This window comes from Rutidosis leptorrhynchoides, chromosome 9 (genome assembly GCF_046630445.1).
Source record: "Rutidosis leptorrhynchoides isolate AG116_Rl617_1_P2 chromosome 9, CSIRO_AGI_Rlap_v1, whole genome shotgun sequence".
NCBI lineage: Eukaryota > Viridiplantae > Streptophyta > Magnoliopsida > Asterales > Asteraceae > Rutidosis > Rutidosis leptorrhynchoides.
In genome coordinates this window covers 176,562,365-176,574,987 of record NC_092341.1, presented here as the reverse complement: position 1 = coordinate 176,574,987, position 12,623 = coordinate 176,562,365, and positions in this window count along the sequence as shown.

Below are 12,623 nucleotides of genomic sequence, written 5' to 3'. Positions count from 1 at the left end.
CATGCTTCGGTGACCCTAAGTTCATGATTCCCAAATCAAGTCGTCCTACTTGTGTAAACATGTAAATTTAACATACAAGTAGTTAGGTGACCTTTATCCCACAAGTGTGCGAAATATACCTCAATCATATTAGTTTGCTCATAATGGTTAGGTGACCTTTATCCCATTATGAGTTCCCTTATATTTTTAAGTGTTGCACAAAAGGATGGCGTTTAACTTGTTTACCTTGTTAATTGAAGGGATTTTAAGTTTCCATTTAAGAAAACATTTATGCCATACACCTGTGATGACCCAGGAATTTCCGACCAAATTTAAACTTTAATCTTTATATGTTTCCGACACGATAAGCAAAGTCTGTAATGTTGAGTCTTGAAAAGTTTGAACTGTTTCATACATTCAATTGACCTTCGACCATTCCCAACGATTCACGAACCATTATTTGTAATTAAATGTGTATACATATAAATATAAATATAACTATATGAATATATATAATAACTTAAAATAATAAAATTTTTAACTTGTAATTAGATATATTAATATTACAACTTATTAATTTTATTAATAATATTACTATTAGTTATGATAATAATAACAATTATATCCAGACCTGTTAATTAAGTTTAGTATATTTTCCATTTATTATATCATATCTACCCATTATATAATTTATTGAATCTTTAATGTTTATTATTTATATATATGTTATAATAACATTACCATATAATTTACTTTCATTATTAATTAGTATTAATATTAATATTAATATTAATATCAATATTAATATTAGAATATTACTATTTAATATAATATATAGAATTAATACATCTAATTTGTTATATTATTATAATTATTAGTAAAATTATAATCTTAAGTTATTATGATTAATTATTATTATTATTATCTTTATCAATATTATTATTAAAACCATTATTACTCATATAGTTATTATTGATAGAATATAAGATAATATATTATTTTTGTCAATTATAATATAATCATTATCACCTTTATAATAACTAGTATCATTGTTATTTTTTTTTTATGATTATTAACATTAATGTAATTATCAATTATTAACATAAATTTTAATTATATAAACTATTTAAAATTGTAGAATTTTACAAGTTGTTTTATACATCTATCAACTATTTTTGATTTGTGTTGATTTTCCAAATCTCGTTACCAAAAAGCAGATTCCTTCACATGTACAGCCAAGTTTGTTAGTGATCAACATCTACCTTTTTAATTTTTTATATTATTTTTTATTTATGCTGTCTGCTCACAAATAAAGAAAAGATTCTATCATTTCAAAACAAGAATCAATCCTACTTGTACAACCATTTGGTATCCATCCATATACACTGCCATCCATATACACTACTATCTCGACTATCTCTGTTTTGGTTCAAACCATCACCACCATTAACCACTGCACAAAAAAAAAACTGTGATATTGCTTTTGCTCAACAAGCCATCCACAACTGCAACCACCCATCACCACAGCCTACAACCTTCATCACCATCAAAAGCTGCCACAATCAATTGCTGTATCAAATTCTGTTGTACAGTTACACTCCACGGCTATTGCCCCTACTCCTTGAACGAGTGCCAATGTAAAACACATCATCAAACCATCACGACTGCTGCAAGCTGTTTTCTATTTCAACTCAGTTTAAGAAATACTTTCATGAAATCACAACATTGAGCCATTGCTGCTGCATCTAACCTGTTTCCTTTCTGTCCAGAAGCTACCATTTAAATCGTCAAAGACTGCATCTGCAACTGCAGCTGCAAATCACTTTACAATCAAACCACAACACTATAAACATTACCAACCAAATCAATACTCAAATGTGAAGGGGTAACTGTGAATCAAATCAAGAACAACGAGCACCAAATTGTTCATAAATTTGAATATAATGAAATTGAACTCCAAAACGATTTCATAATCTTATAATTATATCGACTAACCTGTTTGTGAAGAATCATCAATCAAACAACATCAGATTTATCAAAATTAAGAAGAACAGTGACGATATTCAATTTAGGAACCTCAAGTTTAAAACTCGATTTCTAAGTGTTTTCAAACCTCGAATCCTTCATTTAACATGTTTCAATTCCCTGGAATAACCTTTGTTGATCAATGTTTGAACCTGAAAGCACTTACAACAATTCAATTGAAGATTTCATCTTTCAGTCATAAACCCTAGAACTGAAAAATTCATGAAGTATTTGATGTTATGAATCTATTCGAAGCTTCAAATAGATGAAACAAACATTCAAGAATATGAAATTATAAGTGGATTAACCTGCAAATTTATGGATCGAATCAGAGAAGCTTTCGATTGACTTTGGAGTTGATCTCGTGAAGAACACCTAAACAGAGACGAAATTGTTGTTATAAATCACAGTTGATACTTGATGGAGTTAGGATCGTGATGACGAAATTCGTCCTCTGAAGATTGCTCTGCATCTCGACCTGTATTTTTTGAGGAACCCTAATAACGAGTACCCCTTTTATATTAGGTATTATTATTATTATTATTATTATTATTATTATTATTATTATTATTATTATTATTATTATTATTATTATTATTATTATTATTATTATTATTACTATTATTATTATTATTATTATTATTATTATTATTATTGTTGTTGTCGTTGATTATTATTATTATTATTGTTGTTATTATTATTATTGTTGTTGATATGTTAAATATTAAAATTACTAATATTATTAGCACTAATATGATTAATTTTATTATCATTATTGTTAGTATTAGTAAAATCACTATTATTATTATCTTTATCATTTTTATTATTAGTATTATTATTAGTCTTTGTATTATTATTACTACTACAATAAATAAAGAATATATTGATCTCATATAACATAACTATATATATATATATATATATATATATATATATATATATATATATATATATATATATATATATATATATATATATATATATATATATATATATATATTTTATTTATCTAGGGTATATGAAATAAGTATAGTTAATTTGATTACTAATGAAAAATATAATTAAAATAACAATTAAATCATTAATAATATATAATTTTGCTCGATTACCTTTATATGTGTTAATATATTTATAAATGTTATAGGTTCGTGAATCCGAGGCCAACCCTATACTTGTTCAATGTCGTTCCATGTATTTTTACTACAAAATACATTAGGTGAGTTTCATTATTCCCTTTTTAAATGCTATTGCAATATATATTTTTGGGACTGAGAATGCATGCGCTTTTATAAATGTTTTACGGAATAGACACAAGTAATCAAAACTACATTATATGGTTGAATGATCCGAATCGAATATGACCCTTTTTATTTAGTCTGGTAATCTAAGAATTAGGGAATAGACACCCTAATTGACGCGAACTCTAAAGATAGATATATCGGGCCCAACAAGCCCCATCCAAAGTACCGGATGCTTTAGTACTTCGAAATTTATATCATGTCCGAAGGAGGATCCCGGAATGATGGGGATATTCTTATATGCATATTGTGAATGTCGGTTACCAGGTGTTCAGTCCATATGAATGATATTTTTGTCTCTATGTATGGGACGCATGCTTATGAGGAATGAAAATCTTGTGGTCTATTAAAATGATGGAAATGATTGTTTTTGATAAACTAATGAACTCACCAACCTTTTGGTTGACACTTTAAAGCATGTTTATTCTCAGGTACGAAAGAAATCTTCCGCTGTGCATTTACTCATATTAGAGATATTACTTGGAGTCATTCATGACATATTTCAAAAGACGTTGCATTCGATTCGTTGAGTTTATCAAGATCATTATTAAGTCAATTATAGTTGGATATATTATGAAATGGTATGTATGTCTGTCAACTTCAGATGAAATGAAAGATTGTCTTTTCAAAACGAATGCAATGTTTGTAAAATGTATCATATAGAGGTCAAGTACCTCGTGATGTAATCAACTGTTGTGAATTGTTTATAATCGATATGGACTTCGTCCGGATGGATTAGGACGGGTCATTACAGTTGGTATCAGAGCGGTGGTCTTAGCGAACCAGGTCTTGCATTAGTGTGTCTAACTAGTAGTTGTTAGGATGCATTAGTGAGTCTGGACTTCGACCGTGTCTGCATGTCAAAAGTTTTGCTTATCAGTTCGTGTCGAAAATTTACCTGCTTATCATTCTTAGAGAATCAAATGCTTATCATTCTTAGTCTAGACACATCTTACTGCATTGACTGCATGAATAGTGTATAGACAAAATTCATATCTTAGCGTATCTGTTACTGAAAACTTTGCCTGACAGCTTTCGTGAAATTCCACCGTAACTTATGGGATGTTAGTATTATATATGCATATGTAAATTATGTATTGCAGGGTACTAATCTACATCCTATAATCTATTTCTTATCGAAAATCCTTCGTCTGATCGTACGAGATGAATCCTGCAACCTGTTCGAGTCCCTCAGATTTCGATAGCTATTCTGATAGTTATTCTGACAGCTATTCCTACATAGATGTTCACCTAAGCTCCGAAAACAGCGTCACCGGCATGAATCAACCAATCAGCCATTATCAATTCATCTGATGGGTTCGTAGTCGACTTAATCAATGGAGACGCGCAAAAGGCAATCCCTTCCACCAACCGAATTCACCTCTTGACAATGAACCTGAAGCGGTTACCGGTGAACCTGTTCGAGACACCATTTTCAATCTCATTTCCAGGGTAACTCGGCAAGATTATATTATATCCACAATTCTGAACCTTATTCATCCGCTCGTTCCAACCGACAATCATCCTGGAGTAATAAGTCAACGAACTTCGTGCTTGAATAATCAATTCGGAGAATATGGTGCAAAATGTACCAGCTTCAGCAACATCACCAGCACCAACAGTACCATCAATAACAGCACCAGTACCATCCACAATCTATGCCTCAACATCTCATTCTGTACCTCAAGTATAATCATCGTGCTACGTATCGTTCTACATCAATTATCTTCGTTCGGCATGGCGATTATGTAATCACTAATGTTTTAGAGATTATATATATTCCTGTTCTAAAGAAAAATTAAATGAGTTTAATATCTCATTAACTCATTAAATCCATGATTATATCTGAAGAAAATATATATGTATATATATTTTCATAAAGATTGTAATTAAAAATTCTTTCGTACAAACTGTTAATGGTGAAAATATTTTAACGGGTAGGTAATACCCGAGGAATATTTAGATTTCACATTAATAAGTTACACTGTACATTCTTTGAATCTGATTCAACAGTCATTTACTACCCTATTTACACCCACAGATATACGAATCCGTTCACCACAGAATAACCATATTCATCCAATTACATATTTGGATTTTGACCTATCAGAATCCAACCAGTGGCATAATGAAGAAATAATGGACACAATAAAAATTGATTAGAAACAGATTAATTAACAATATGAAATTCTATTAAGAATCCACGCTAACAAAATCCTAGCTAACTGTTCCTAGCTAACTGTTAATTCCGTATTACCATTTAATTATCGCAATTTATTTTCGCAGTTTATTTATCACAATTTACATTCTCGCAATTTTATTTATCGTCATTTAATTTCTGTTATTTATTTTACGCACTTTAAATATCGAGACACCTATACAAGGTTTTGACATATCATATCGACGCATCTATTTATATTATTTGAAATCACCATAGACACTCTATATGCAGTAATGATTGAGTTCTCTATACAGGGTTGAGGTTGATTCTCAAATAATATATATACTTTGAGTTGTGATCGAGTCTGAGACATGTACACGGGTCACAATATTTAGTAATTAATTCGAATATTATATATTAAACTATATATAAATTATTAGATTGTTAACTGTGGACTATCGACTGTGGACTAATAACATTGGACAATTAAAATGAATTAAAAATATTGATTATAATATATGAAACTAAACAATTCTTCAAGTTTGACACTTGATTTCATCTTAAACCTCATTTGTATCTCGACAATCACATTCTGCGTACCAACCTTTCATGATTCTTGAAAACACCTCAATCGAGAGGATGAACCAACGACACTTCATCTACAGAAGGAAAGATTTATGCATATAGTTATGCACTTGAAAACATTCGGAACCTGAGTAAACATATAACACGTATTTGTGCTAGCTCCTCTGACATTGTTATTATCGAAAATAACTTTGTAATCCCTTTCCAAAGTAGCAAATTTTGCCACAGCTCCAGCAAGTCAACTTCGATTTCTCATTCAAAACAACCTTATTATAACCTTGATATATACGCGTGATCTTTTATTGTTACCAGGGAACCTTTCATATTCTACCATATTACCAACAGATGTACCAGCAACCTCGTTGCTTCTTGGTTTAAATCTCTCCGATAAATCATTATATTTATGCATTGAAGCCCTATCATATACTCATCCGCATCTTGTAACGAGAACTGCCATAACAATTACCAGAAATTAGCAATCAGTACTTTGAAAACTCACAACATATCTACATCAACAGTTATATGTATGACATTTATCTCTTAGAATTATAATCTCTCATTCTGAAATTCTGAAAAGCACTCAGTCACAAATCAATACCACAAATTCTGAAAAAGCTGAATACAGCAGCACAAACTGTACACGACCTGAACTGTCAAAAGTTTGATGATAAAGAATGGAGTATTGGAAACACTCAATGGAAAATTTAGTACCGAAAAGCAGGTTATGCGAAACTATGAAGAAAGTCATGGACAAATCACAAAGAATAAGTTTGACTTCAAAGAATCTAAATGATTCAATGTCTGCTGAAGTCTTTAGCGAATATTTTACTCATTACTCTAAACCCTTGCAGACAATAGTCTCCATCATCTTTTGATCTTAGATACTCAAAGATATCATCGTATCTTTCATTATAAATATCCTCCATATTTCGGAAGATATTTTTATAACCAATACTATCTGAAATCATTAATCTCTTCGTGCTATCAATGTTACATCATATAGAAACTGTTAATTTCTATATTCTGTAAACTTCGAGCATAAAATATGAATGTTATTGAAGAAATGTTGGGAACTGATGCATGAGCTAGTATAATATAATGACACTTGATCAACGTGATTATATTACAGTAAGTCATGCTGAGTTCTAATGGGACATGATGGTTCACAGTAGATCATACCACCATCTTGTGTCATGTTACATAACTCTTTCATTCTAATTAACTTCAGAACATATCAAGAAAGTATATTCTTGATAGCTCTATTCTCAATGATTCTGGTAATTTGACGAATCAAACCGTGCTATTACGTTCCTTCTTGATTATAACATTAAATTCATTCGAAACTCCGTACTTACAAATCCCAGACCATTACTCGTTTTACTAGAGATCGAGAGGAGATTAAAAAGAGGAAGAGTTCCGAAACATAAAGGAAGATATAAACTCGACAACAACACTGAAATTACAATAATTAAAAATTAAAACATCAAGACAATTTAAAATTAAAAGATTACAATCAAATTACTCGTCGTCGTCAATTGTCATCTGTAAAGTAGTGTTCACCAATCATTTCACCATCCGTGAGGTACTCTGGAGACATCGGTATTTCTCTTGACGCCTCAACTGCTGCTTCAGCTGATTCATCGAGGTAACGATAACCCAACGTCTCTTCATCTTCAAGAACCGCATACAAAGAAATGCGTTTACCGCGATCTTCAATGGTATCTTTTATAAAGTGCCATTGATCATCGGTACACAGAAAACTTGCCCTACAATCCGCATCATAATCGTCTCTATAAAAGAACACAGACGTGAATTCACACGGAACTTTTTCCTTCAGAAAGGATAGCAAATCTTGTAAACCAACATCACGAATATCGATTTCTTCAAACGAACTACTGTCGCCCCACTCATATTCCTTCATTTGATTACGGAAATCACCTCCGTAATGAACATCGAATGAAACAATCATTGGGGGAAGTGTTAACATTTTGCAGTTTGGGAGTGTTTGATCTTGATGTTGAGAAAGATGGAAATATAAAAGAAATATATGTTTGAGTGTATAAAATGAACTATATGGTTGGTGTTTATATAGTGTAAAAGTGACCGTTGGGATAGCCGTTGGAAATTTTTTTTTATTATTTTACTAACGGCTAAAAATTTGGGCAAGTTTTTGGGCGAAGGTGGACGATGCCCGTTGGGGCCTCTCTCATGATAGTTTCATTCATGCTCTTCGTATAATCGAATTATTTTATCTGTATTATTCTGTAATGATGAAAACTCTATTTATCAGCTCATATTCGTCAAGAAAACATATTTATTGTTAGCCATGACGACCTCACTCAAATTTCGGGACGAAATTTCTTTAACGGGTAGGTACTGTGATGACCCAGGAATTTCCGACCAAATTTAAACTTTAATCTTTATATGTTTCCGACACGATAAGCAAAGTCTGTAATGTCGAGTCTTGAAAAGTTTGAACTGTTTCATACATTCAATTGACCTTCGACCATTCCCAACGATTCACGAACCATTATTTGTAATTAAATGTGTATACATATAAATATAAATATAACTATATGAATATATATAATAACTTAAAATAATAAAATTTTTAACTTGTAATTAGATATATTAATATTACAACTTATTAATTTTATTAATAATATTACTATTAGTTATGATAATAATAACAATTATATCCAGACCTGTTAATTAAGTTTAGTATATTTTCCATTTATTATATCATATCTACCCATTATATAATTTATTGAATCTTTAATGTTTATTATTTATATATATGTTATAATAACATTACCATATAATTTACTTTCATTATTAATTAGTATTAATATTAATATTAATATTAATATCAATATTAATATTAGAATATTACTATTTAATATAATATATAGAATTAATACATTTAATTTGTTATATCATTATAATTATTAGTAAAATTATAATCTTAAGTTATTATGATTAATTATTATTATTATTATCTTTATCAATATTATTATTAAAACCATTATTACTCATATAGTTATTATTGATAGAATATAAGATAATATATTATTTTTGTCAATTATAATATAATCATTATCACCTTTATAATAACTAGTATCATTGTTATTTTTTATTTATGATTATTAACATTAATGTAATTATCAATTATTAACATAAATTTTAATTATATAAACTATTTAAAATTGTAGAATTTTACAAGTTGTTTTATACATCTATCAACTATTTTTGATTTGTGTTGATTTTCCAAATCTCGTTACCAAAAAGCAGATTCCTTCACATGTACAGCCAAGTTTGTTACTGATCAACATCTACCTTTTTAATTTTTTATATTATTTCTTATTTATGCTGTCTGCTCACAAATAAAGAAAAGATTCTATCATTTCAAAACAAGAATCAATCCTACTTGTACAACCATTTGGTATCCATCCATATACACTGCCATCCATATACACTACTATCTCGACTATCTCTATTTTGGTTCAAACCATCACCACCATTAACCACTGCACACAAAAAAACTGTGATATTGCTTTTGCTCAACAAGCCATCCACAACTGCAACCACCCATCACCACAGCCTGCAACCTTCATCACCATCAAAAGCTGCCACAATCAATTGCTGTATCAAATTCTGTTGTACAGTTACACTCCACGGCTATTGCCCCTACTCCTTGAACGAGTGCCAATGTAAAACACATCATCAAACCATCACGACTGCTGCAAGCTGTTTTCTATTTTAACTCAGTTCAAGAAATACTTTCATGAAATCACAACATTGAGCCATTGCTGCTGCATCTAACCTGTTTCCTTTCTGTCCAGAAGCTACCATTTAAATCGTCAAAGACTGCATCTGCAACTGCAGCTGCAAATCACTTTACAATCAAACCACAACACTATAAACATTACCAACCAAATCAATACTCAAATGTGAAGGGGTAACTGTGAATCAAATCAAGATCAACGAGCACCAAATTGTTCGTAAATTTGAATATAATGAAATTGAACTCCAAAACGATTTCATAATCTTATAATTATAGCGACTAACCTGTTTGTGAAGAATCATCAATCAAACAACATCAGATTTATCAAAATTAAGAAGAACAGTGACGATATTCAATTTAGGAACCTCAAGTTTAAAACTCGATTTCTAAGTGTTTTCAGACCTCGAATCCTTCATTTAACATGTTTCAATTCCCTGGAATAACCTTTGTTGATCAATGTTTGAACCTGAAAGCACTTACAACAATTCAATTGAAGATTTCATCTTTCGGTCATAAACCCTAGAACTGAAAAATTCATGAAGTATTTGATGTTATGAATCTATTCGAAGCTTCAAATAGATGAAACAAACATTCAAGAATATGAAATTATAAGTGGATTAACCTGCAAATTTATGGATCGAATCAGAGAAGCTTTTGATTGACTTTGGAGTTGATCTCGTGAAGAACACCTAAATAGAGACGAAATTGTTGTTATAAATCGCAGTTGATACTTGATGGAGTTAGGATCGTGATGACGAAATTCGTCCTCTGAAGATTGCTCTGCATCTCGGTCTGTATTTTTTGAGGAACCCTAATAACGAGTACCCCTTTTATATTAGGTATTATTATTATTATTATTATTATTATTATTATTATTATTATTATTATTATTAGTATTATTATTATTATTATTATTATTATTATTATTATTATTATTATTATTATTATTGTTGTTGTTGTTGTTGTTGATTATTGTTATTATTATTGTTGTTATTATTATTATTGTTGTTGATATGTTAAATATTAAAATTACTAATATTATTAGCACTAATATGATTAATTTTATTATCATTATTGTTAGTATTAGTAAAATCACTATTATTATTACTATTATTATTATCTTTATCATTTTTATTATTAGTATTATTATTAGTCTTTGTATTATTATTACTACTACAATAAATAAAGAATATATTGATCTCATATAACATAACTATATATATATATATATATATATATATATATATATATATATATATATATATATATATATATATATATATATATATATATATATATATATATATAAATATATTTTATTTATTTATCTAGGGTATATGAAATAAGTATAGTTAATTTGATTACTAATGAAAAATATAATTAAAATAACAATTAAATCATTAATAATATATAATTTTGCTCGATTACCTTTATATGTGTTAATATATTTATAAATGTTATAGGTTCGTGAATCCGAGGCCAACTCTATACTTGTTCAATGTCGTTCCATGTATTTTTACTACAAAATACATTAGGTGAGTTTCATTATTCCCTTTTTAAATGCTTTTGCAATATATATTTTTGGTACTGAGAATGCATGCGCTTTTATAAATGTTTTACGGAATAGACACAAGTAATCAAAACTACATTATATGGTTGAATGATCCAAATCGAATATGCCCCTTTTTATTTAGTCTGGTAATCTAAGAATTAGGGAACAGACACCCTAATTGACGCGAACTCTAAAGATAGATCTATCGGGCCCAACAAGCCCCATCCAAAGTACCGGATGCTTTAGTACTTCGAAATTTATATCATGTCCGAAGGAGGATCCCGGAATGATGGGGATATTCTTATATGCATATTGTGAATGTCGGTTACCAGGTGTTCAGTCCATATGAATGATATTTTTGTCTCTATGTATGGGACGCATGCTTATGAGGAATGAAAATCTTGTGGTCTATTAAAATGATGGAAATGATTGTTTTTGATAAACTAATGAACTCACCAACCTTTTGGTTGACACTTTAAAGCATGTTTATTCTCAGGTACGAAAGAAATCTTCCGCTGTGCATTTACTCATATTAGAGATATTACTTGGAGTCATTCATGACATATTTCAAAAGACGTTGCATTCGAGTTGTTGAGTTTATCAAGATCATTATTAAGTCAATTATAGTTGGATATATTATGAAATGGTATGTATGTCTGTCAACTTCAGATGAAATGAAAGATTGTCTTTTCAAAACGAATGCAATGTTTGTAAAATGTATCATATAGAGGTCAAGTACCTCGCGATGTAATCAACTGTTGTGAATTGTTTATAATCGATATGGACTTCGTCCGGATGGATTAGGACGGGTCATTACAACACCAACATGCATTTAGTGTATGGTTCATTTGAAATCCATTTTTAAGTCTTGTAATTTTAGCCAATTACTTGATATAAACCATTTTATATATATGATCCTTATCATGTTCTTAATAACAGTTTATTAATGTCCTTTTAGCCATTTTTAATTTAACCAATTAAATCATTGTTTTGCATGTCATTAATAATGTCTAATTTAACCAATTAAATTTTCATTTTAGTTTGTTGTTAACTTGTGTGATTAACTTGTAGCATACAAACATACAATCCACAATCATACAAAACAACCACGCATGCAAAACAAATATGTTCACAATCAAGCCAATTTGGTAGACATTTGTTTAGCCGAAAACAAATGCCACCGGTAAGGGTTGTAGCACAAAGTAGGAGATTTCAAATCTCCCACTTAAACTTGCATCT